Source organism: Stegostoma tigrinum, chromosome 10 (genome assembly GCF_030684315.1).
Source record: "Stegostoma tigrinum isolate sSteTig4 chromosome 10, sSteTig4.hap1, whole genome shotgun sequence".
Lineage (NCBI taxonomy): Eukaryota > Metazoa > Chordata > Chondrichthyes > Orectolobiformes > Stegostomatidae > Stegostoma > Stegostoma tigrinum.
The window spans coordinates 20490186-20517635 of record NC_081363.1 but is presented as its reverse complement, the minus strand read 5'-3'; the positions used below and the strand labels follow the sequence as shown (position 1 = coordinate 20517635).

Genomic DNA, 27450 nt, shown 5'->3' with positions numbered 1-27450 from the left:
GAGTTGCTGTTCCTGCAACCTTCGGGTGGCATCATTGTGGCACTGCAGGAGGCCCATGATGGACATGTCGTCTAAAGAATGGAGGGGGAGTTAAAATGGTTCGTGACTGAGAGGTGCAGTTGTTTATTGCGAACCGAGTGGAGGTGTTCTGCAAAGCAGTCCCCAAGCCTCTGCTTGGTTTCCCCAATGCAGTGGAAGCCACACCGGGTACAATAGATACAGTATACCACATTGGCAGATGTGCAAGTGAACATCTGCTTAATATGGAAAGTCATCTTGGAGCCTGGGATGGGGGTGAGGGAGGAGGTGTGGGGGCAAGTCTAGTACTTCCTGCGTTTGCAGGGGAAGGTGCTGGGTGTGGTGGGGTTGGAGGGGAGTGTGGAGCGAACAAGGGAGTCACGGAGAGAGTGATCTCTCCAGAAGGCAGACAAGGGTGGGGATGGAAAAATGTCTTGGGTGGTGGGGTCGGATTGTAGATGGCGGAAGTGTCGGAGGATGACGCGTTGCATCCGGAGGTTGGTGGGGTGGTGTGTGAGAACGAGGGGGATTCTCTTGGGGTGGTTGTGGCGGGGGTGGGGTGAGAGGGATGTGTTGTGGGAAATGCGGGAGACGCGGTCAAGGGCATTCTCGACCACTGCGGGGGGAAAGCTGCCGTCCTTGAAGAACTTGGAAATCTGGGATGTGCAGGAGTGGAATGCCTCATCCTGGGAGCAGATGCGGCGGAGGCAGAGGAATTGGGAATAGGGGATGGAATTTTTGCAGGAGGGTTGGTGGGAGGAGGTGTACTCTCGGTAGCTGTGGGAGTCAGTGGGCTTGAAATGGACATCAGTTTCTAGCTGGTTACCTGAGATGGAGACTGAGAGGTCCAGGAAGATGAGGGATGTGTTGGAGATGGCCCAGGTGAACATGAGGTTGGGGTGGAAGGTGTCAATGTAACGGAGGAAGAGGTGGGGTTTGGGGCCTGTGTAGGTGCGGAAGAGGGACTGTCCCACGTAACCTACAAAGAGGCAGGCATAGCTTGTTATTAAAAGATGGATCAACCGAATCGTGCTATTGTGAAAGATATTTTTAAACAAAAACACTAATTTTGAATAATCTAACTTCAGTTGGAAAAAAAAAGTAGTGACTTAAGAAAATGAAAACACGTTGATCAATTATGGGAATCTGGTGGCTGAATTATATCATTTCAGAGTAAAGTACTCCAAATATAAAAGAGCAGAAGGACTGCCCTGAACACAGAAAAAAAAACTATCACAGCACCCTACCTATAGATGTAGCAGACGCTGCTGCTTTCAATGAATCGTGTGCACCTTGTACCAAATATATGAAAGAACAGGTAGTCAGTTTAATTGATTACAATTTTTAAATGTACTTTTCATTTTTAGCACAGAGATTTACACCCACTATCTGGCAGAACACTATGGTAATGTTAATGCCTATGTCATAAAACAATACTAAGAAACTCCATTATTTCAACTCCATCCTAGTCCAGAAATGGTAGCAAGGAAGATGGGGCTGAAACTAATGCATTTCAGTTTGATGGATTCCCACATAGGGAACAATGATCCCATAGCCTTCTGAAAAACTTGGAATTAAGGCTTCTTTGCTCTGTGACTAATGGTCAAGTGAAGTCCCGAATGAATTCTTTTCTTGAGTACTTGGTAAAATGGTTCGTAGGAATAATTCATTGCGGAGCCTCTTTTTTTAGCATGGATTTTGGGTCATGCAATATTTTGGAGACAAATCCTCTGTAAAATAAAAATCTAACCCACTGTTCAGAAGATGTCAGATATCACTGTTAAACATTCAAAAGAAAATAAGGCTTACACTTAAATCACGCTTTCACAATAATGTTTTCTTTAAATTCATTCATGGGGTGAGAGCATCGCTGGCTAGGCCAGCATGTTTTGCCCATCCCAAACGGCAGTGAAGAGTCAATCACATTACTGTAGGTCTGGAGTCACATAAGTCCAGACCAGGTCAGGATGGCAGTTTTCTTCCCTAAAAGGACATGAGGGAACCAGATGGATTTTTCCTGAAAATCGACAATGGTTATCATTAGACTTTTAATTCCAGATTTTTATTAGTTTCTAATTTCAGTATTGGCCATAAAAAGACTCAAATCCGGGTCCACAGAATATTACCTTGGTCTCTGGATTGACAATCTAGCAATAATGCCGCTCCACACTGCCATCCCATGCAGATGATTGTCTGCATCACAGCAATTTTACAGGCGATAAAGAGTAGTCACTGCTGTAATATTGGAAATGCAGCTGTCAATTTACACTAGCAAGCTCCCATAAACAGAAATGTGACAATAAACAGATCATCTGTATCTTTTATATTGATTTAGGAATAAATACGGACCAATATATCAGGTATAGATTCCCTGAGCCTCCTTGAAAATTGTGCTTGAGAGCGTACACGGGCCTCCATTTTAACGTTTCATCCAAAAAGAGCATCTCCAACTGTTCTGCACTTCCTCAGCACTGTAATGGACGATCAGCCTTTATACTTACTTTCAGAAACATCAAACCTGGAGCCTTGCAACTTAGAAGCAAGAGTGCTGTTAATTAAGCCATAGCAGCTCAGAGAATTTGTTAAGTAACAGCTATTTATGGGTGCTGCAGATCCAAACTCAAAGCCTGAAAGAGATCTCCATGCTACCACTACATAACAAAGAACATCAAGAATTCTTGGTGAAGATTCATGGTGAGTATGCTAGAAAAGCTTTGCACTTTATATCGTAATGTCATTTTCAGAAATTAAATGTTTCTACAAACGCTTTAAACAATTCAGCATCTGCTCAATGTAGCTGATTACCTAAAATAATTCATTTGAGGGGAGTACATTGTCCAGGTGAAGCAATAAAATGGGACGCTTGGGTACTTTTGATCTGCAAAGACTACTGTAGGACAAGAGAAGATAGGAAAAATAAATTGCAAGCTTAGTTCACTGAGGCCACATCCTACTGTTGGACATTTGCGATCTGGCTCGTGTCACATTCTCAAAATTAGTCTCATGACATGACAATTCAAGGAGTAAAGTATTTCAAATATTATGGAGGTGTAATCAGAGAGAAGAATCCCATTTTAGCGTGCAATAATTTAAACTCCATCGGGAGAAAGAAACTAACAATGATGTTCAATATTAAAAATAATTACACTGCAACTTTCAAAAGTGTGAACAGTACCTGTGTTATATATTCCCCAACTTACATGAGAACGGTTAAAATTTACTTTGATTTCCTTGGGAAATGCTGATTAGTTTGTCAATTTTTGAGTAGATCACCAACAACACAAATATAGTCCTGCAACTTCAGAAAATAGCATCCTGCAGCAGTTCCTTACCAAAGAAGTCATGGTCAAGCCTAATGGAAACATAAAAATATAATTCAGACATTATACTGCGATGGGAATCATTATTTAACTTTATATATACACATACATACAATATATTCACAGAGACCACTTCCAATGGTTGGACATTGGCAATCTAGCTAGTGCCACATCCTCAAAATTAGTCTCATGACACGACAATTCAAGGATTTGCATTTTTCAAATACTATGGAGGTGTAATCGGAGAGAAGGCTCCCATTTTAGTGCACAAGCATTTAATCTCCATAGGGGGAAAGAAACTAACAGAAATCTTTCTCTGGTCTCCATTATCAATATTAAAGGGTGCACTGTGGTGTACAGTGCCACTTAGGAATCAGGTATTTTTAAGAGAATTGGAATTATGGTACTCTGTAAATAACCGTATTAAACTAGGAGTTAGAATAATTCAGTCTGACGAGTTAAAGATACGACAGGAAAAATCTACAAGGTGGAAGACCCTTTTGATAAATGAAACCTGACGCAAATAATTGTAAGTTATTCCTCATCAGAAGCAGCAAGGGAAAACACAATGATTCAAGAATGGTGCTGAATTAGCTAAGAGGCTGAAATATGTTTAAAGCTCATTGCAACCTTATCTAGCAAACCTAGTCATTGCAAAATAGTAATCAATAAAGACATCCAAATGCTAAGTTACATTTTTCAAGGTGTTGAGAATCATTCATCAGATCAGGGGGAAAAATGGATGTAAGATATTTAGATTTTACAAAGGTAGTTGATGAGATACTGCATGTAAGACTACTTAAATAAGATGAGTCCATGTTAGTATAAAAGCATGAGTTGAGGGTTGGCTAAATAATCGAAGACAGAGAGATAAGATAAAGGGGAAAATCTCAGTATGGCCTCCTTCAATCAGGAATCAACGCTGAGGCTATAATTATTTAGAATAATTAGAAAACATATTAATGTTTAGAATAATGAAAATGAATGTACTTTTGCCCGATTTGTGGTTGATAGAGAAGGTCCATAAAGCTGATTCTAATTGCTCAGGAGTCTGAATTATGTGAAAATGGTTGGAGAAATTTGACTGTTGAATTTCTTCAGGAATTCTCCTGTTTGCTCATTGAAACTTGAGTAGAAAATTAGTGGAGAAATGGTGAGAAAGTCGGGTGAGTAGGCAAACACGTCAGATACAATGTAATGTGAATAATTGTGAAGTTCTCCACTTCTTTAGGGTAAAAAAAGTGGCAGAACATTATTTAAAAGGTGACATATTAGGAAAGGTTAATGTAGAAAGGGATCTGGGTATCCCTGTACACTGATTGTTGAAAGCAAATATGCAAGTGCAGGAAGCAGTTAGGAAGGCATATGACATGATGTTGTTCATTGCAAGGTTTGAGACCAGGATCAAGGATGTCTTGCTGCAACTGTGCAGGGCCATGGTGAGACCAGACCTGGAGTACTAAGTGTAATTTTAATTTCCCTGCCTTAAGAAAATACATGATTGCCATGCAGGTTGTTCAGCTAGTAGGCTAATGGTAATAGGATGTATGTTGTAGAATGACAGATTTTGTCAACCAAGCTGGTATTCACTGGAGTTTAGAAGAATGAGAAGAATTGCTTTGAATTTTGCAAAGTTCTCGCTGAGCAGGACAGGCTCAATGTAAGGATAACGGTCTGCCTGGATGCAGTGTCTCAAACAGGGAAGCACAAGCTCAGGGTAGACTATTTAGGACTGAGATATGGAGAGATTTTTTCACTCAGATGGTGGTGAACCTGCAGAATTTTCTCCCACAGAAGGTTGTAAAGGCAAAGTCAGTGAATGTATGTCAGGAAGAAATTCATAGATTTCTAGACACTAGAGCAATCAAGCCACACAGGGAAAGAATGGGAGTATGGCATTAATATGGAGATTCAGACATGATCATATTAAATTGTGGAGCAGTTTGGATGGGCTGAATGGTCTACTTTTGCTCCTATTTTTGTGTCACTGTCTATAATTTGCTATGTTTTTCTGGGCATTTGCATGCCTCTTCCACCAAAGACTCTTCCACCTTCAGAAATGTAACCTATTAGAGTCTTTTGAATGGAGATGGATCTTAGCAGGTAGAGAAAACATAATACAGGCTATATAAAACAAAAAATGAAACTTGAGGACTATTTAAAGCCCAACCACAGCTCAGATGGATGTCAACAAAAACTGACATATCTAAGTCATGCAAAGAACTGCACAATTTGAGGTCCAATTTTTTTAAAAACCCAAGGAAGAGAGAATGCACTCAGTCTTGACGATTATTTTCATGAACCGACAACAGAATGATTTAGTAGAATGGAGAATAAGCAAGTTTGGAGTGAGAACTGATCAAGTAAGTACGAAGGCCTCTGCTAATGTACAGAGCATATGTGACCATGTGCAGTGAATTTGCCTCAGTTAAGTGCGATCACTGGTTGCCTGACAGAATTCCAGCAAATTTCTTAAAGACTGCCATGGAGATAGATTCTGTAAGAAGGGGAATGAAAGAGACATTTCAATTGAAGATTGTATTATGGACAAGACCAAACGCCCTCAAAACATATTAAGAAGAAAGCCTAGACCCCAACTTTTTTTTATCTTAAAATTAAGTGCAAGGTGTTGCATTCAAGATGGAATTTGATAGGCCAAGCTACTCAACTATAAGCAAAACACACTTTATTTTTATGTCACAGTTAAAAGTACAGAAAAATAAAAATTAAATAAAAGAACTGACTTAACTGTAACACTGTCGAAATGCTTGACAAAATAATATATACATTAACTACATCTAATTAACTTTTCCAACACAGTAACATTCCAAAATCACACCCCTGGCAAAGGCAAAGTCAGTAAAATAGGTAGTCTCACATGCAATTTTAGCAGCAGGAAGGGAGCCCCAGTTGTTAACTGTAAGAGAGAGACGAATAACATTTCCACATCCAGCTTCAAGACCCTAGCAACTGCTGGAAGCTAAAACAAAAATTCCTTGGTCTGTGGGAACTTGCACCCACCCATTCAAGCCCCTTCAACTTTAGCAATGTTCCAATTAAAACAAAAGCCTCACAAGCAGTTTACTTTATTGACCCCGAGCAAACTGCGCATCACCTCAGTCTCCACATTTTTTCATAAAACAAACTACGACAAAATACACCTCTTAAAGCCGTAATATCATCACAATTGGCTCAGGGTGATTCCATTTAGTTAAATCTGTCCCAGGACTGGAACAGGAATGAACTTTACTACTCAGCATGTAGAATGATAAATTATGGTTGAGCAACCAATTCTTAGGTATGCCTGCAGCTGATGGCACACTTTCCAGCATTCCTCATGGAATGAAGGTGGATCCCCCTCACTTGATGGCAATGGTCAAGTCAAGGAGATGCCGGGTCATGAAATTACAGATAGTGGTTGATCACATCTCTGCTGCTGTTGATGGCCACAGTGCCTCATGGATGCAGCAACAGAGAAAATCAGTAAATGGGATTATATTCCTGAAACTGCTTTTTGCCCAGATGTCCGGTTCTGGTTCCTTGCATGATTTCTACCCCTATCAGTGTGTGGCATTGAGTAAGTGATTTTTGAAGTAGTTCACTGCCACCAATCCCCCTTTGAATCCTACCATGTGTCTGCCAATTTGACCAATCTGTCAATCTTCCTCTGAATTCACTCAGCATCATCCTTTCAATTAGAGATAATCAGAACCACAGATGCTGGAGAATCCGAGATAACAAGGTGTAGAGCTGGATGAACACAGCAGACCAAGCAGCATCAGAGGAGCAGGAAGGCTGATGTTTTGGGCCTAGGCCCTTTATCAGAAAATTTTCTGATGAAGGGTCTCGGCCTGAAACGTCAGCCTTCCTGCTCCTATGATTCTGCTTGACCTGCTGTGTTCATCTAGCTCTATACCTTGTTAACTCTATCATCCTTTCAATTCCTCCCTCACAATTCACAATTCTCCCGAGCTTAGTATTAACTTCGGTCAATACCTCACTCTCCAACAGCAAAAGAGATCACCTAAAGCACCTCAGCTGAAAGGTGAATAGGTGTACCTTTAAATACAGCTATTAAGATGGTTACAAAAGGTACCACAAGTATTTAGTATACAGGTACAGCAAGTAATTCAGAAAACAAACAGAATGTTGGCCTTTGTTGGAAGGAAGACGGAGTATGAAAGTAGGGATATCTTGCCACAGCTGTATAGTACTGGTGTCGGCAAAAGTACGATGCACACTTTGGTCTCTTTTACATAAAGGAAAATTCACTTGTTTTGGAAGCAGTTCAGACAAAGTTCACTGGATTGATTCCTGACAGGAAGATTTTCTCTAAGGTGAAAATTGAACAGGTTTAACCCATAGTCATTGGAGTTTAGAAGAACAAGAGAAGAGCTGTTATGAAGACATTAACAATTCTAAAGCAGTCGAATGGGGTAGATATTGAGAAATGTGTTCTCTCATTGCTGGATTGGAGTTCGGGGGCATAGTTTAATGAGCAGGGTCAGGAATGGATGTTGCAGGTTCCAGGGTTTAGATCTTTCATTTAAGACAAAGATGAGGAGAAACCTATTCTCTGAGAGGATCATTAGTTTTTGCAAATAAATTCTTCAGATAGCAGTGGAGGCTGGCTAACTAAGTGCCGAGTTGGACATATTATTGGTTGACAAAAGAGCCAAGGGTTACGGGGTCACAAAAAAGTTACAAATTAAAATAAAGTGATATTTCTTACTATTTGAGCAGACATGAGTTTGTTAAAATGGTTGAGCAGGACCAGTGGACCAAAAAGCCTAATCTGTGGCAGTGGGATAATCTTAAATTCATCTGAACGAATGCTTGTGGCTTAAGAGGAAGCATTAACAGGTCATGTTACATAAAATAGTAGGATCTTAATCTTTTAAAAATAGGTTTGAACATCCAGCCACACTGGGGGAGGCCACACTGGATCTGGTACTTAGTAATGAACCAGGCCAGGTGTTTGATTTAGTGGTAGGTGAGCACTTTGGAGAGAGTGACCATAATTTGAGTTCATGTTTAGTTCAGCGATGGAAAGGGATAGGAACATGCCACAGGGCAGGAGTTATAGATGGGGAAAGGGCAATTATAATACGATTAGGCAAGACTTAGGAGGCATAGAATGGGTTAGCAAAATGCAGGGGATGGGGACAATCGAAATGTGGAGTTGGTTTAAGGAACAGATACTGCGTGTCCTTGATAGGCATGTCTCTGTCAGGCAGGGAGGAAGCGATAAGGTAAGGGAACCGTGGTTTACTGAAGAAATTGTATCTCTTGTTAAGCAAAAGAGGGAGGCTTATGTGACAATGAGACGAGATGGTTCAGATGAGGCGATGGAGAGTTACAGATTAGCTAGGAAGGATTTAAAGAGAGAGTTAAGAAGAGCAAGGAGGGGACATGAGCAGACATTGGCAGGTAGAATAAAGGAGAACCCTAAAGCTTTCTATAGGTATGTGAGGAATAAGAGGATGACTAGGGTAGGAATAGGGCCAGTCAAAGACAGAAGTAGGAAGTTGTGTGAGCCCTGTGGAGATTGGAGAGGTGCTAAATGATTTTTTCTCATCTGTTTTCACTGAGGAACAGGAGAATATTGTAGAGGATATGACTGAGTTATGGGTTACTAGAATTGAAAGGATTGAGGTTAGTAAGGAGGAGGTGTTATCAATTCTAGAAGGTGTGAAGGTAGATAAATCCCCTGGGCCAGATGGGATTTTTCCGAGGATTCTCTGGGAAGCTAGGGAGGACGTGGCGGAACCTTTGGCCTTGATCTTTGGGTCCTCATTGTCTACAGGTTTAGTACCAGAGGACTGGAGTATTGAAAATGTTGTGCCCTTATTCGAGAAGGGCAGTAGGGATAACCTAGGTAATCATAGACCTGTGAGCTTTACGTCTGTTGTAGGAAAAGTTTTGGAAAGGATTATAAGAGATAGGATTTATAATCATTGAGCAAGCAACAATTTGATTGGAGATAGTCAGCATGGATTTGTCAAGGTCAGGTCGTGTTTCACAAACCTCATTGAGTTTTTTGAGAAGGTGACCAAGCGTGTGGATGATGGAAGGGCAGTTGACATGGTGTACATGGACTTCAGTAAAGCCTTTGATAAGGTTCCACATGGTAGGCTATTGAAGAAAATACTGAGGCACGGGATTGAGGGAGATTTAGCAGGTTGGATTAGAAACTGGCTTTCTGTAAGAAGGCAACGAGTGGTGGTTGATGGAAAATATTCAGCCTGGAGTCAGGTTACTAGTGGTGTGACTCAAGGATGTGTTTTGGGACCACTGCTGTTTGTCATTTTTATAAATGACTTGGACGCAGTCATAGGTGGATGGGTTAGTAAGTTTGCAGATGACACTGAAGTCGGTGGAGTGGTGGACAGTGTGGAAGAATGTCACAGGTTGCAGGGAGACTTGGATAAACTGCAGAATTGGGCCGAAAGGTGGCAAATGGAGTTTAATACGGATAAACGTGAGGTGATTCACTTTGGGAGGAATAATAGGAAGGCAGAATACTGGGTCAATGGAAAGATCCTTGGTTGTGTGGATGTGCGGAGGGATCTTGGTGTCCATGTACATAGATCCCTGAAAGTTGCCACCCAGGTTGATAGTGCGTTAAAAAGGTTTATGGTGTGTTAGGTTTTATTGGTAGAGGGATTGAGTTCCGGAGCCGTGATGTCATGCTGCAATTGTACAAAATGCTAGTGCAGCCTCATTTGGAATATTGCGTGCAGTTCTGGTCGCCCCATTACAGGAAGGATGTGAAAGCATTGGAAAAGGTGTAGAGGAGATTTACCAGGATGTTGCCTGGTCTGGAGCGCAGGCCCTATGAAGTAAGGCTGAGGGACTTGGGTCTGTTCTCATTGGAGGGAAGGAGGCTAAGAGGGTATTTAATAGAGACATACAAGATGATCAGAGGACTAGATAGGGTGGACAGTGAGAGTCTTTTTCCGAGGATGATTACTTCAGCTTGTACAAGGGGACATAGCTAAAATTGAGGGGTGATAGATTTAAGACAGATGTCAGAGGCAGGTTCTTTACTCAGAGAGTGGTAAGGGTGTGGAATGCCCTGCCTGCCAATGTGGCTAACTCAGCCACATTAGGGGCATTTAAACAGTCCTTGGATAAGCATATGGATAATGATGAGATAGTGTAGTGGGGGGGCTTAGATTAGTTCACAGGTCGCACAACATCGAGGGCCGAAGGGCCTGTTCTGCGCTGTATTGTTCTATGTTCTATGTATTCCAGCTTCTCTGAGTAGAAACATTGAGTGACCATCTCAAGTTGCTTTCAGTAGTTTAAAGTTCCTAAAATCCAGTGCTACCAGTAAGACCTATTCCTATCATTCCTTTTTCCCAGCAATGCCTAGAGACATCTCCCAGAATCTGTAGAGGGCTGCAAGATGTAGTTTTTAGGTTAGAAACCATCTTGCCCCCAACCACATCTTGTTGTGGTAGCTCACAAAGTCAAGTAGATCTTTGTCTGCTGATCTCACAGAGCTGACCCTGTTTTCCTGTCGCATTCACTTATTTGTCTAGAAACCTGCAACCTGGTAGAAGGAGATCCTGTTGATTAAATTAATTGAGTTTATTTTGAAAAGGTGACCCGAGTCATACAGTCATGGAGATGTACAGCATGGAAACAGAACCTTCTGTTCAACTCATTCATGTCAACTAGAATTTCTAAATAAATCTAATCCCATTTGCTAGAATTTGACTCATCTCTTTCTAAACCCTTTCTGTTCTATCCAGATGCCTTTTAAATGTTATAATTCTACCAGCCTCCATCACTTCCTCTGGCAGCTCATTCCATGCACTTACCACCCTCTGCACGAAATCTTTCCCCTTTCAACTTCAACCTATTCCCTTGAGTTTTGGACTCCTTCAACCCTGGGGAAAGACTTTGTCTATTCACCCTATCCATGCCCCCATGGTTTTATAAAGCTCTATGAGGTAACCCCTCAGCCTCTCATGCTCCAGGGAAAATAGGCCCAGCCTATTCAGCCTCTCCCTGTAGCTCAAACCCTTCAAGATTTGTAGCTCAGGTTGTAGATGAGGTTGTTGTCCGAACTGGAGGAATGAATGGCTCACCCACAACATATCACTGAGAAAAGCACTCATAGGGCTCAAGAACGACAGGAACATCATAATCCTACCAGTAGATAAAGGGCGCATGACCGTCATTATGAACACACCAGACAACATTGAGAAAGTGCAGGCACTGCTTGCAGATATACACACACCTACCAGGGTGGAAATAGACCCAACAGTGCAGCTCCCGAACACTGAGGAAAATTTTAAAAATAATGCAGGGCAAATAACCAAGACAGACGACATGAAATTGAAACCAGAAGGATTGGACTTCTCCTGCTCCTAACAACTACCCAAAGGATACAAACCAGACATTGACCTCAGAACTATTGTCTCCTTATGAGTAACACCTACACACAAACCGGCCAAGGGCTCGCAACAAAGACTGAAACACCTGGTCGATGGATAACCCCACTCCATCCACTCAACGCAGGAATTCCCTAACAACCCTATGAATATCAAAATCAACAGCAATGAGGTTATGGTATCCTTTGACGTTACAGCACTGTTCATGTCCACTGACATACCACTAGCCAAAGAAACACTGGCCACATTACTAGATGCAGCAGAAACGCTAACTCCAATCAGCTTCATCAGCAAGGATAACATACTCAGCCTACTGGACCTAGGCCCCACCATACACTTTATCTTTAATGGCCAAATATACAAACAAATTAATGGCATACATATGGGATCACCCATCTCAAGACTTATTGCAGAGTCAGACATGCAAAGACTGGAGCTCACTATCCTCCCCCTCATACAGCCAAAACTGTGGATCCAATATATGGACAACATATTTGTCATCATTAAAAGCAATAAGTTAGAAGAGACACATCATCTCAAAAACATTTTCACTGGGATCAAATTTACAAGAGGAAGACAACAACTAACTTCCATATCTAGTCGTCACAGTAGAACGAATGGCCAATGGGATGTTCCAAACCACAGTATGCAGAAGGCAACCCACAGTGACCAAATCCTGAATTTTCACAGCAATCACCCCAATGCCCAAAAACAATGGTGTGTTAGGACACTATTCAAATTGGCGACAACACATTACAACACACTAAGAAAAGCAACTATACAAGGTCTTTGCTAACAACTTGGATATCCCAACAACTTCATCCACAGGTGCCTACTAGATAGACAACACCAAAAGAACACCGTAAGCCCCAATACTCTGGCCACATTACCCTAAATCAAGAACATACCAGAACTGACGACAAGACTCCGATAACCACTAGGAATCATGATAGCACACAAACCAATTGCCACACTACAACAAGCACTCTCAAGGATCAAAGACCCCATACCATGATATGCAGGCCTAACCTTGCAATACCTTCCAAAGACCGCAACAAACTTTTATCAGCCAGACAGGAAGGAAACTAGCCATCAGAATATATGAACACCGGCTAGCAGCAAAACAACATGACAACTGTTTCCTCATTTCAGTGCACTCAGACAACGAAGGCCATCAATTTAATTGGGACAATGTGACCATCCTAACTCAAGCCAGACACAGACATGCATGGGAATTCCTAAAGGCTCGGTTTTCAACCTGTAACGCAGCCAACAAACATGCGGAATTAGACCCCATATACAAACACATGCAGAACAGAATCGGAAATGACACAAACCAACTTAATAAACCATAGAAACTCCAAGCAGAGTAGAACAACATCGCTTCATTGGAGGCCACGCTGATCATGTTACCTAGCTTGGTAACGAAATGTCCGTATGATAACCAGCCAGCTTGGTGAGCAAGCAAACGACCTGATCAAACCCTCCAAGCCTGGCAATATCTTTATACATGACAGAGATCAGAGATAATGGCAACCGCAGATGCTGGAGAATCCAAGATAACAAAGTATGGGGCTGGATGAACACAGCAGGCCAAGCAGCATCTTAGGAGCACAAAAGCTGACGTTTTGGGCCTAGACCCTTCATCAGAAAAATATCTTTGTACATCTTTTGTGAATCTTTTCACAACATCCTTTCTATTGCAGAGAGACAAGAATTGCATGCAACATTCCAAAAGTGACCTAACAAATGTCCTGAGATAATGGGAACTGCAGATTCTGGAGAATCCAAGATAACAAAGTGTGGAGCTGGATGAACACAGCAGGCCAAGCAGCATCTCAGGAGCACAAAAGCTGACGCTGATGAAGGGTCTAGGCCCGAAACATCAGCTTTTGTGCTCCTGAGATGCTGCTTGGCCTGCTGTGTTCATCCAGCCCCACACTTTGTTAACAAATGTCCTGTACTGCCAGAACATGACCTGCCAACATCTATATTCAATACATTGACCAATAAAGACAAAAATACCAAACGCCTTTTTCACTATCCTATTTGACTGGAACACCACTTTCAAGGAACTATGAACCTGCACTCTAAGGTCTCTTTGATCAGCAACACTCCCCAGGACTTCACCATTAAGTGTATAATTCCTGCCTTGATTCATCTTTCTAAAATGCAGCACCTCACATTTATCTAAATTAAACACCATCTGCCACTCATCGGCCTAATGGCCTATCTGATCAAGATCCCGCTATACGCTGGTTTAATTTTCTTCACTGTCCACTACACCTCCAAAATGTGGATGAGAGAAGTGTCATTGATGTGGTTTACATAGACTTCAGTAAAGCCTTTGATGAGATCCAACATGGAAGGCTGGTGCTAAAGGTAAAAGCCCATGGGATCCAAGGCAAGTTGGCAAACTGGATCCAACATCGGCTTTACTAAAGGAGTCAAAGGGTGATGGTGGAGAGTTGTTCTTATAATGGGATGCCTGTGACCAGTAGTGTAGCAAAACGTCCTGTGCTGGGTCCCTTGTTGTTGATTATATGTGTTAATGACTTTAATATGAATGTAGAAGACATAATTAGCATTTTTGCACGATGAGAAAATTGGTGGGGTGGATAGTTTCAGTCTGATATTGATTAGCTGGTAAATTGGACAAAGCAATGGCAGATGGAATTGAATCCCAATAATTGTGATGTGATGTGTTTTGTGAGGTTTAATAAGGGAAAGTTATACTCACAGAGTCATAGAGATGGGCAGCATGGAAACAGACCCTTCATTTCAACTTATCCGATGTGACCAGATATCCTTAATTAATCTCGGTCCATTTGCCAGGATTTGGCCCCTATCCATCTAAACCTCTCCTCCTCATATACCTGTCCAGAGGCCTTTTAAATGTTGTAATTGTACCTACTTCCACAACTTCCTCTGGCAGCTCATTCCATACACACACCACCTTCTGTGGGAAAAGTTTTCCCTTAGGTCCCTTTTAAATCTTTCCCCACTCAAGTTAAACCTATGCCCTCTAGTTTTGGACTCCCCACCCCTGGAGAAAAGACCCTATCCATGCCCCTCATCAAATGAATGGTAGGTCCCTTGGGAGTACTGAGGCAAAATGGAACCTGGTAGTATAAATTCATAGATACCTGAAGGTGTCAGCACAGGTAGACAGGGTGGTGAAGAAGGCACTAAGCATGATTACCTTTAGTAGCTGAAGTAAGGAAATCTGGTTACAACATTATAAAACATTGCTCAGGCCACAGATGGAATACTGTGCATAGTTAAGCTTTCCACACTATTGGAAGGATGCAATTGCACTGGAGAGCGTGCAAAAGAGATTCACTAGAATGTTGCCTGTGATGAAAAGGTTTGGTTATAAAGAGAAACTGGATAGACTGGGTATGTTTTTCCTGGAGTAGAGGAAGAGGTATCTGATGGACATATACAAAACCATGACAGGTACAGACAGGGTGGATTGTGAGAATCTATTCCCCATTGCAGATGTGTCTAAGACCAGTTTAAGATGAGGATAAAGTGGTTTCGAGGAACATGGTGCCTGAGAAAGTGATGGAAGCAGGTACTTAAGAAGTATCTGGATGAGCATGTGAATTGCTGGGGCATAGTAGATTATGAGCCAAGTGCAGGTAAATGGAATTAATGCAGTTTGGTGTATGTGGACATGGTGGGTTGAAGGCCCTATTTCTATGTTGTATGACTGAAAAATTGGAGGTTTTTGATTTTATTGTTAGGATACGGTAGACCAAGTTCAAAGCACTGATGCAACTTTAAGCCTACCACCCATATTTGAGATTGGTATGTGCTGGGAAGCTTAGAATTCACTGACATGGGACCATTCGCGGTAGAGCAAGGTCATCCATGCACAGCAGCATTGCGTTGTAAAATGAGTTATATCTTTAGACCCTTGAACATGACCTCCATACTCCCTGATGCACCTTCAGGTGTTAGTCATACAATATAAACAGAAATAAGACACCAGTAATTAGACTTCAATCAAAAAAAAGTTGCAGACTCATCTTTGTAAACAACAGGATAGCTGTGTTCAACAGTGCAGCTAACCTCTGAACAAGCCTAACAGCTGACTTGAGGTGGCTCAGTAGTTAGCACTGCTGCCTCACATTGCCAGGGACCTGGGTTCAATTTCACTCTTGGGTGACTGTGGAGTTTGCAGATTCTGCCTGTGCCTATGCGGGTTTCCTCTTCCAGTCTGAAAATACGCCAGTTAGAAGAATTGGCCATGCTGAACTGCCCATGGTGTCTTGGGGTGAGTGCTCTATATGGATTAGCCATGGGAAATGCAGGGTTTTGAAGCAGGATGCTCTTCAGAGGGTCAGTGTGGGTTGAATGGCCTGCTTCCACAATGTAGGTATTCTGTGTGGTTTTCTTTAAGACGTATCTGTAACTCACCTTTATTTTGAGATTGAGCATGAGGAGAATTGTTACAGATAACGTTTGCAAACACTGTAGTCAGTTTTAACTTTGGTTGAAATGTTTTGTTTCAAAATGCTTCTGCTGGCACTCTCCAATACATTAATGTTATGTTACAATTTATTGCAGAATCTGTGTGGAGGCAACACATAAAATATTTCGCAAAAAGATTCTTCTTTCATATACATGTGTCTTTAAAGTATTCTTTGGCATTATAGTCACATGAAATTTTGTGTTTTTGAAACATTTGAAACAAGGTTACATGGTGCACAATGGCTAGAACTGCTGCCTCAGCGCCATGGACCCATTTCAATTTGTGCCTTGGGTGACTGTCTGTGTGGAGTTGTACATTCTCTCTGTGTTTGCATGGATTTTTGCTGAATGCTCTAGTTTCCACTCACAGTCCAGGGATTTTCAGGTTAGGTGGATTGGCCATGGTATATTGCCCTGTAGTGTCCAGGGATGCACAGGCTTGGTGGATTAGCCAGGCTTGTGCTGATTGGAAGGTTAGTCTGTCAGTCATGCAATTGATGAATGCCATTTTTTCTCAGCTGTTTTCCCTCAGACCTTTTGGATGCCAGCACAAATTCCTGAGCTAGCCTTATGCGATGATCTGCTATGCACTCACTGATCTGGCCATCCACATCAGGTGTGCTGAACCCAAGGAGATTGTCCACTGAAAGGTTTGAGACTTGTCTAAATAGTCCTTGGATGAACGCTGACTCTCACCATAAACCTGTACCAGAAGGTACTCCCGCATTTCCCGCAATTCATCCCTCACATCCCCTGCCCACAATAACAACCAAAACAGAATCCCCTTGTCCTCATGTACCACCCCACCAACCTCTGGATCCAACACATGAACCTCCAACACTTCCGCCATCTGCAATCTGACCCCATCACCAAAGACATTTTCCCTCCCCACCCTTGTCTGCTTTCCGGAGGGACCACTTTCTCCGGGCCTCCCTTGTCCACTCCACACTCCGCTCCAGCCCCACCACACCCGGCACTTTTCCCTGCAACTGCAGGAAGTGCTACACTTGCCCATACACCTCCCCACTCACCCCCATCCCAGGCCCCAAGAAGACTTTTCACATCAAGCATATGTTCACCTGCACATGATAATGTGGTAGACTGCATCCGCTGTACACGGTGTGGCTTCCTTACATTGGGAAACCAAGCAGAGGCTTGGGTACTGTTTTGCAGAACACCTTTGCTCGGTTCGCAATAAACGACTGCACTTCCCAGTCGCAAACCATTTTAACTCCCCCTCCCATTCTGCAGATGACATGTCCATCCTGGGCCTCCTGCAGTGCCACAATGATGCTACCCAAACACTGGACGAACAGCAACTCATATTCCACTTGGGAAACGTGCCGTCCAATGGTATCAATGTGAACTTCACAAGCTTCAAAATCTCCCCTCCCCCTACCGCATCCCAAAATCAACCCAGCTTGTCCCTCCCTCCCTAACCTGTCCTCCCTCCCACCTATCTCCTCCTCCCACCTCAAGCCCCATCCCCATCTCCAACCGACTAACCTCATCCCACCACCTTGACCGATCCATCCTCCCTGGACTGACCTAACTCCTCCCTACCTCCCCACGTACACTCACCTTTACTGGCTCCATCCCTGCCTCTTTGACCTGTCTGTCTCCTCTCCAACTATCTTCTCCTCTATCCATCTTCTGTCCGCCTCCCCCTCTCTCCCTATTTATTTCAGAACCCCCTTCCCCTCCCTCATTACTGCAGAAGGGTCTAGGCCCGAAACGTCAGCTTTCCTGCTCCTCTGATGCTACTTGGCCTGCTGTGTTCATCCAGCTCTGCACCTTGTTATACCAGAAGGGACTCGGGCCACTTGCAGTTTCACTCAGGAAGTGAACACAAGACAGTCATGCAGAATACATTTGAATTGCTTGCACTCCAGATGATAGGGGATAGTGCCTCTCCTGGCAATTCCACAGACCTTGCAAAGCTCCTTATGTCCTTGTTCTTGAAGTTGTGTCTCTGATCATTGTGGATCTGATGTGGAACAAACTAAGACAAAATAAGCACGCACTGTCACTTTGAGATATTAAGAACTGCCGATATTGGAGTCAGAGATAATAGTGTGGAGCTGGAGGAGCACAGTAGGTCAGGAAGCATCAGAGGAGAAGGAAAGCTGATGTTTTGGGTCAGCACCTTCTCTGAAGAAGGGTCCCAACCCGAAATGTCAGCTTTCCTGCTCCCCTGATGTTGCCTGGCTTGCTGTGTTTCTCCAACTCCACACTGTGCTCTGCACTGATACTTTGAAGCTTTTTGTTCACAGATGGGATTGACTGCTGTGAACTTGGTAAAGACATCTCAGTGTCGGAGAATGTACTTGGTCCATTACAACTGGGGTGAAGGATGGAAAAATCCATTGCAAGTCCCTCTAAAGGTCTTTTTTGGTTAGCAAGGATCACATGCTGGGCTGAAGTCACTTCCACACTTTGGCCAAAATACACCTCTCAAAATTGCAACAGTAGTTATCAATATCAGCAGCCATTCTGGGCCAGTAATGACGCTCTCTGGTCACAGTAGTTACACTTATCATTGTTTGCTATCTGGCTTCATTATGAACTGTTACCAACACTTAACACTTGAGGCTGTCAGTAAGGATGGGTGGCTACACCTCTCCCTCTATGTCATGAACTAGCTAAGAAAGGGCTCCATCCTTCTCCCTGATCATCTTCCAGCACTTCAAATGTTTCTGTGCTGGTTTGGACTCTGTCATCAGCTGTGTTGGTATATGTTGGGATTTCAGTAATGGCGCAGTCAGTTGATACCAGGGTCAACCAGTTGTAGGTATCTAAGGTCCTCTTTTCAGATAGATGGCAGAGATGAAATCACAACTGACTCTACCTGTACGGACCTAATTTGGATCTCACTACCAAGTGCTTTGGCACACTCTACTGAACTACAGTGCAAACATTATAGGGATCAAGTTTAGAATGCTGTCCTTGATTTGGGTCATGACTATTATGTGAGCCACCACTTCCTCCAACTCTATCAAAGTTCAGTGACCTGTTGGATCTCTTGCTCCAAGCTTGGTGATTGTTTGAAAAATAGCTGTGTGGGTTGTTTTCAGTAAACTCTAAAAATTCTGCACCAATCAGAATATCTCTAAACTTCTGGAATGAAAGCCCGCTTCAAAGTTAAAGGTTCAAGTTTCATATTGAAGTAATTTTGCATATTCCTTTCATGTGATTTTTAAGCTCCGGGTGGCATAGAATAGAACAGAATATTCTTTGCAGTCACATGTTCTCCAGTACAGGAGTACAGTGAAAAGTTTTTACAATGGTCGCTTTTAATGGTGCCATTTCAGGTACAATTACCAAGGTACAAATTTTACAGATTAAAAATATAGTGTTGTTACTGAGTAAAAAAGAATACAGATTAGCACGAAAGAGTGAAAAAGTCCAGAATGATAATACATGACCACAAGTACTGAGCCAGTCCACAGCTCACGAGGCTATGCTGCCTCCATGTCCCGGCCTCTATCCAGGGCTCGTCCGGCACTGCTTCCGGAATCATCCGTATGCTCCACTGTGGAACCGGGCCCATACACGTTCCACAATAACCTTTTTTTTAAACCCTACCCTTGATTCTCTAATACTGGGTAACCAAGGACAGGTGATCAGACAAGCTTCTGCATGAGGTGTAAAAGAAGTCTTCACATGCTGGCGTTCATTCCCTGTGATTTTGTGTGAAGTATCACTTCTGAAACATCTTTTGCCACTACTCTCTAATTTCTTCAGTAAATTGTGGAGTGGGGTAACCAACTGCGTATAATCTTGTACAAACCTCCTATAGAAACCAAGGAACCCATGCAGTTGCTTTTCTGTCTTAGGCTGGTCCCACGCCTGTACCACATAGATCTTTCATCATTGGCAATGCCTTCCTGGGTGCTCCAGGTACTGTACTTTTGTCTGGAAGTTTGGAGGTTCTGTGGTTTGATCTTCATGTCAAACTGCAGCAAACCAGCTAAGACTATATCTTTGGAGCATCCACTGGGTGGTATTGGCCACAAGGCTTACCACAGATATAAGAGGATAAGGACTGGATCTATGTTTGCTGTCTAGCAATCTGTTCCACCTGCCTCTGCAGCCTGAGGTCTATATTCCTGTCAGCACCAATAGTCATCTTTCTAATGATAGCTTCATTCCTGCTTTCCTAGTCTTAGGAGTTCAGTCTTTTGCCATGATCCAGATGATGTGCCATGCATTTCAAAGAAAGATCATTGGGGTTTATCATGATTAAACCTTCTCAATGGTATTTGGTGTTCCTGTCACTCACTACTTCTGCTGGGTGATCCTTCAATGTTCTGTCCGTGGTTAATCAGAGGATAACAAAACCGGACCACTTCACGAAAACTCGATCCACTTTTGGCTTGCTTGTCCATAATATCTCTATCTCTAACTGTGTCAGGCAACGTCTGTCCCCAGAAACCTTTGTCAGCATCTCAAAAATCTGTTGAAATTTTCTGTACCCCTTCTCAATTTTTCCTGACAGGCTTTCAAGCATAGGTTTTCCTTCAGAAATGTTGCCTGCTCACTTGCATTGAAGGTCTTTAAATGCCATGAACAGCTGTGTATTCTCAGTCCAATCTTCAATTACTGGTTCATCAGGTATCTCTGGCCTACCCCCGATCTGTCCACATTGGCGGGTAGAATATCAGACTTGGTGCATTGCTTTCTTCCTCCACAGCATCAAGGGACCCACATGTGGAGCTTCTGCCTACGTTTTTCATGAAGGTTTAATTTCCCATGCTGATACCACAGCCTCCACTGACCTCAGAGCTTCAGCCTCCTTTGCTGAAATTGCCAGTTTCAAGTCCTCCACCATTCGCTCCATCTCAGCCAGGCACCCTTCAACATTGTCCATCATGATCTGATTCCTGTGCTGCTAATTACAGCAGAAATGTAACATGAGGCTTAATTAGGTGGATGGCCCAAAAATCATGAATCAGGGATTCTTTATTCCTCTGGCCCCAGGTAATTACAATTAAGAAGAAAAACTAAGGACAAACAAGGAACTATTTAAGTATGTACATTGGTTGGCTATGTAGTTACAACGGACTGAGACATTCCTTCGCCTCCTCTCCCTTGCCAGTTGCCCTCTGTCTACCAAAGACACTCATTCTTTTCCAGTAAGGGTTCCGTTCAACTGTTCAAGCTGTCCTCCCTCACCATTGCCACCTATTGGTGGAGGTCATGGAGAACTGCTCAGCATCCTTGCTCAGTGCTGCCCATCACTGTTGCTACCTACTGCTACAGGTCCCATTCCAAAAGAAACAGTAATATTTGGAAATGAATGCAACATTTGTACTGGTTCTCTGCTTTGAAATTTTCATAACAAGTCACAGCAGTATGTTATTCCCAGGTATTATTGATTTCCCCATTGGGAAGGGGGAAGATTATTTCAGTCTACAATGTGTGCTCAATTGTTTGAATTGGCCACAGCAGCAGTTGGGGTGATGTAATTGGCCTCAGTGCCCTTGGAAATTGCACAAGACCAGAAATTAGAACATTAGTATGGGAAAATCGGAGAAGGGTATAAAAGCAGGGAAATCAAAGATCTCTTAGTTTCATTCCCAGCTTGTATTTTACTGAGGATCAGGTACAAGTCTGTCTGTAAGACACAGAATTGTTTCTGAAATCAGTTTTAGATGTCTATTACAATAGATGTCTATTACAATGTGCAGCTTTTATAAATTGTTGAACAGAAAAATACAGTGGTCTTTCTAATTGACATTCAAGTGCATTGCAATGATGGAATTTGTTGACTACACACAGCACATCAATTTCTATTAATTATTCTGCATCAAACCCAAAAATGGTAGGAGGTGAACTTGAATGGTAGAAAGTTTTGAATAGATCCAAGTGACCTATTTCTCTGGAAACTGGAAGCTAGACTTACCTTGTTCTTTAACATTTAAGTGCTCTGAATATGATTGTAGTGTTGAAAGAAAGCTGCTAAAGTATATGGCTAAAAATTTAAAGCAGGGATGTTAGTTCTTTCTGCCACCTTCTTCAAAAAAGAATGACAGCTGCATTCTCTAGGTCTTGCTTACAGAGTCTGTGCTTCCTATTCACTCTCTTTTGATAACTTCAAGGTGCCACCTGTATTTTCTTTTCATACTTCAGCTGTAAAAAGAACTGCAGTATAAATGAGAATAAAACAGTCAATCGTTATTCTTTCACATTTTGACTTTTCAAAATGCTGAATATTATGAAGTTGAGTTGATAAATATATTCTTTTTAATTTAATTTTCAAATGTGGGCTCAGTTGTTTGTCAACTTTCCTGCCACAAAAAAAGATGAACAGCCTCCTGAAAGGTAAGCTTTAAACCTGGAAGGTTGTTTTTGATAGATTCAGAAGTTCTGATACGAGTTTCTCCAAAGGAATCTTCATACTTTCATTCTGAATTTCAAACACTGGGACTTATGTTTAAGAAGAATAACAGCTGCCTGGAAGTGGCTGTGATATAAATCCCAGGAGTGACTTAAACAATCATTCTTAACCATTTGGTTCTCCAATTCTTCAATTTCTCTGTCTCTCTACTTGTTTAAAAAATGTAGCATGTCTAACTACTTCCAGTTCTAATAAAAAGTCATTGACCTGAAACATTTCCACAGATGCCGAGTACTATCACCATTTTTTGATTTATCTTAATTCCAAGAATGTTTCACGGGACTGTACACACTTCCAACCATCTTTTTATTTTGCTGCAGGACAATAGTATTTGCTGGAATGTCCTGAATTTCGCTTTTGACGTGAGTTCATCACTTGCCAAATTTTCTTTACTAGCTTTGAGATGATTTGTGCCATCGAGGTGGCTGTCAAGCATGCCTGTGGCACCAGAAATACTCCAGCCATTAATTATAAATTATATTCCGTTAAATTGGCAATTATAATTTGTACCAGTCATGCAGATGGCCAAACTCTGTAAGCTTTTGCTCCGTGTTTTGTGGAGTTTCACTCAGAGCTGATATGTTTGATCGTGGCCTTTGTAACTTCCAGTATATGGAGTGTGGCGAGTTGCCCTGTGAGCAGCCTCAGGCACATTGTGGCCTAGATCCCCCTGGAAGTGATGCTCTGGGACTCACTGTGATAGGCCAGGAGGGAATCTTCAGTCAATCAAACTCTCAGAAATATTTCTCACAAAGGGGCTTCTGACACTCAGTCTCAGAGGAGATGCCAGTGTCAGGTGACAAGAAAGGTGATGTCATGATCGAATGGTGGAGAAGATCCAGTGGGCTGAATGACCTAATTCTGTTCCTCTATCTTATGCTCTAACCTTCTTTATCAGTTAAGAAATGTAAATTAACTAATTGTCTTTTGTTGCTCTTCCCTGCTTCCTGCCATCCTTCACTTTACTCATGAGTTTCTTGGCAGCCTTTGTGGGTGCTACTTACTTCTCCTGAGGCAATGTTACAATCGCTATGACAGGAAAACAATTTCTAATGAGAATATGCTGCAAGGACCTGACTAGTTATCACATCAGCTTCTGTTTTGTTTCATCTTCTTATGTTTAATCATGACACTCATTTTCTGTCATCTATTAATACAGGAGCATATAATCTATGTGTTAATGGAAAAAAAGCTCACATGAATTCCTTTGTTTAATACTTAAATTATGATATCAACCTATTTTTAAAAAAAACCACAAACAACAATAAGAATAGCAAACAAATATTTAAAGAACTGTACTAATGCGTAAGTTGCTGATGCTAAACAATTATGTATCAACTGAAGGTTATTTATTATTAAAATATGAGAACTAACGTTTTTTAAGAAAACCTTTATTCTGGGAATTTATGAATTGATCAACCATGATAATCAGATAGGATCTACAGATAGCAATGAATCCTAACACTTCGGACAGAGAAGATGAGAAATCTATTTTAATGCTGAGGGTCAACAGACAATGCCTTCACTGGAATTAATTAGTGAAGCAAAGTCTACAGCAATATTCAAGAAGATACTGTAAAGATGTTTGAAGGAAAATAGACTACAGGGAGCACAGTGGGCAAAAGTTTGGCCTGTTCACATATTGTATCATCTATGTAAATTTTATTTGAAATAATAGAGTAATTGAAAATTTTAAGGGTCGGATTTTTGTAGCGTTGACACACTTCATAGCTGTGTTGAACTGCTTCCCTGACAAGGCAACACCCTTTACTCAATCATGTAGCCCCAGTGTTTAAAGCTTGTGTGGGGCAATTTCTGGTTCTGCTGAGTCAAGCTTTCATATGGGGAAAATCCAATAAATAATGGAGTCAACAACCTACTGCAAAATCAGAGCAGGAGAATTTGTTCCCTCATCACGCTGGATGAAAAATAACAGTTGGGGGAGTAAATTTATGGTCAGAATCTTCCATTTTTGATCTTCATAAAACTATACCCACTGTCAAGTTGATAAACAGCAACTGCCAAGTGCTAGCGAATACACATAAAGGCAGATTTTAGGCCACATGAATATACTAGTAAGGGCATCACAGTATTTGTTTCGAGAATCCAATCCAAACTTGAAACAACTTAGTACAGCATGTGTCATATAAGTTTTATCGCAAAAGAATATCGAAGGGATTTTTGTTTTCACACTCTCCAGCATTATGTGTTCATAATGTAAAATATCCCATTACAAGCATTGTTCCAGAGGCCTCTTCCTTTTTAGACCAAAAATGCATTTTACAACACAAGTATGTTACAGAAACTGTACATATAATAAGTGTCAGAAGACAGATTTGAAAAAATAACTTCTTGAAATTAAGTGTGATCAGAAATCTATTTCAAGTAGAGGTCCTAAAATTCTTGAACATTAACTGGGACAGTTGTAGAAGGTTCATGATCTCTGGACCTGTCAATTTACTATGACAGGTTCAAATGTGAATCATTTTGGCATTTGTACATAGGGTGCTACAGATTTACAAAGGATGTGTTTATTGCTAATGAATTCTCACAATCTTTAAACGCGACATTTAGAAAACAACTCACTCAGTTCTTTCTTGCTAACTCAACCACTTCAGTCCACTCAGATTAAACATGAGTTATTCTATTCTCTGTTATGTTTGAAGTTGTGGGGGAAGTGAAAAAAAATTCTGCAATGACATCCTACAAATTAAAAACTCACTTAAAATACAAATAAGGTTTCAATCCTAGATGAACATGATTCTAAAAGCGGAACAGATAGACTGCCTGTAGGTGGTTGTTGCAAAACAGACCCTTCCTCTGCATCTGAATGATTCTGCATAATAAACCAGACTGGTATCTGAGAATAAAGGTCAAAAAAATTAGCTAGTACATGTTGTGAGAGTTAGATGCAGGCTCCTAATTACTGTTCAAAGTAAGAATGGTTGATATTTTCACATTTTCAAAACTGCTATAGTAATTAGTAGGATTTTCAAAGGTTTCTGATGATTTTGACAGAAATTCATATGTTCCCAGATTCTTCTATGGACATCCAACTCTTTGAATATTAATTCAGAAGCTATCTTTAACCGAATCATCCTAGGTAAAGTGTCTTTAAACAGTTATCTTAATACAACTTCGCAGTGATTAACATTTAAAATTGTTCTTTCCCCTAAATATTTTTACGTAACAGTGTATAAAAGCTGACTAAAATTGAAAGTTTGTTTTGAATGAAATTAATACTTTTCTGTAAACTTAAAGCTGGAAAGGGTGGTGTCCGCTTCTATGCAAATTTCATGTGAAAAAAGGGGGCTTGATAGAGCCAATATCTCGGCATTGTTTTCCATTCCTGGTCCCTCCATGTTCCCCACCGCCACTGCCCATTTGACGATCAACAATGTTCATTGCCCAGGGCCCACCTAAGAAAAGGCATTTGGCACCTTGAATACGTTACTCCAGGGGCAATTGTTTGTTTTGGCTCTTGATGCTCAATAAGCATGTACTTTATTCTCCTTTGTAACACTCACTCTTCAGTTATAGAGATCTGTTACACAATGTAACATGAAACAATGTCAAATGTCAAATCTGGAAGATTTCAAAAGTCTTTCAGTAGTCAAAGATCCCTTCAGTATGTAATGCCTTAGGTCCCATTCTGTCTCTGTTTCAAACAAAAAAGTTGTCAGGTAAAAAGTAAGACATATCCCTAGTTTGTTCATCCTTTTATTTGAAATCTGACAAGTCTGCTTATACCTGCTCCCTGTTAGCAAATATATGTTCTGTAAAAGTTCCCAATGCTTACTATATTAACATGAGACCAGTTCCCAGATTCCTTAAAGGACTTTCCTTTTCACCCTTCTCTTCTGTGTGTCACTTTGAATCTCTTATGCAGTGCTCTCTAATGACTCCCACAGGTCATAAGTCTTCTGTTCTGAGCTGCCTGGACATAAACCTCATCCTCATCTCCATGATGACAGTTATCCTCTCACAGAAGAAAAATATTTGTCAAATTTTGGAGGCATCAAAGCAAAAGCAGCATTCAAAGCCTAGCCCGCAGCAAGCAGAGGAATTACTCTGTTATTATAAAGAAAAGAATTCTGGAAAACCTAAGCATCAATGCTTCTTTATACTGTTCTACATTTCAAAGGCTCGGAAAACATAATATCTGTGCAGCTGTTTTAATCTATTTTGTAACCTTCAGCATTAAAAATAAAGATCTGTTATTGATGGTGTATAAAAGAAAATCATATGTCAAGTTTGGTATCTATGAGAGGTTCTAGGATTCATCGTTCTCATCAGTAGCTGAGCACTGAGGTCAGCTCTGCTAAAGTTTTAATAGAATGTCAGAAAATAAGGTAACCACATCTCCAGCCTTCAATTCACTTCTTTTGAAATCAGACCATTTAGTTTTACCTGAATTGCTACAATCCAAATTTCATACGATAGAATGCTACTCATTTCTGTGAAGCCCCTTTTTTTTGTAACGGTAGTTCAGAAATTAATTGATGATTATTTCTTCAAAAGTCTTCTTTATCAGAATGAGTGTAGATTTGTTTCATGTTTTGTCTAAGCCTTCATTCACTCTCCTCACTTTATCTCTAACCTGAGGCACAGGTCCCTTGGCTCCAGTCACCTCCGAATTAATTCGTGAAACTGGAGAGTGACTGTTGGGTTGTTTCACTGACATTCATGCAACTGTCTCAGATTCCCTCACATCGACCCCAGGAGCAGTTTAAATTGACCTCAGCCAAGAAATTGGTTTGTTGCAAAATACACAGGAGAGATGGGCAAAGTGCTCTTTGCATGTGTCCATTCACACAAAGAACATGCT

At 41.4% G+C, this 27450-nt stretch overlaps 1 long non-coding RNA gene across 1 annotated transcript; it reads left to right on the top strand.

Annotated features, from left to right (window-relative positions):
• The first annotated feature begins 2607 nt into the window (after positions 1-2607).
• On the top strand, positions 2608-26760 carry LOC125455771 (uncharacterized). Its single transcript, XR_007248306.1, has 3 exons — positions 2608-2712; positions 25659-25725; positions 26534-26760. It is a non-coding gene; the product is annotated as an uncharacterized LOC125455771 (long non-coding RNA).
• Positions 26761-27450: the final 690 nt, after the last annotated feature.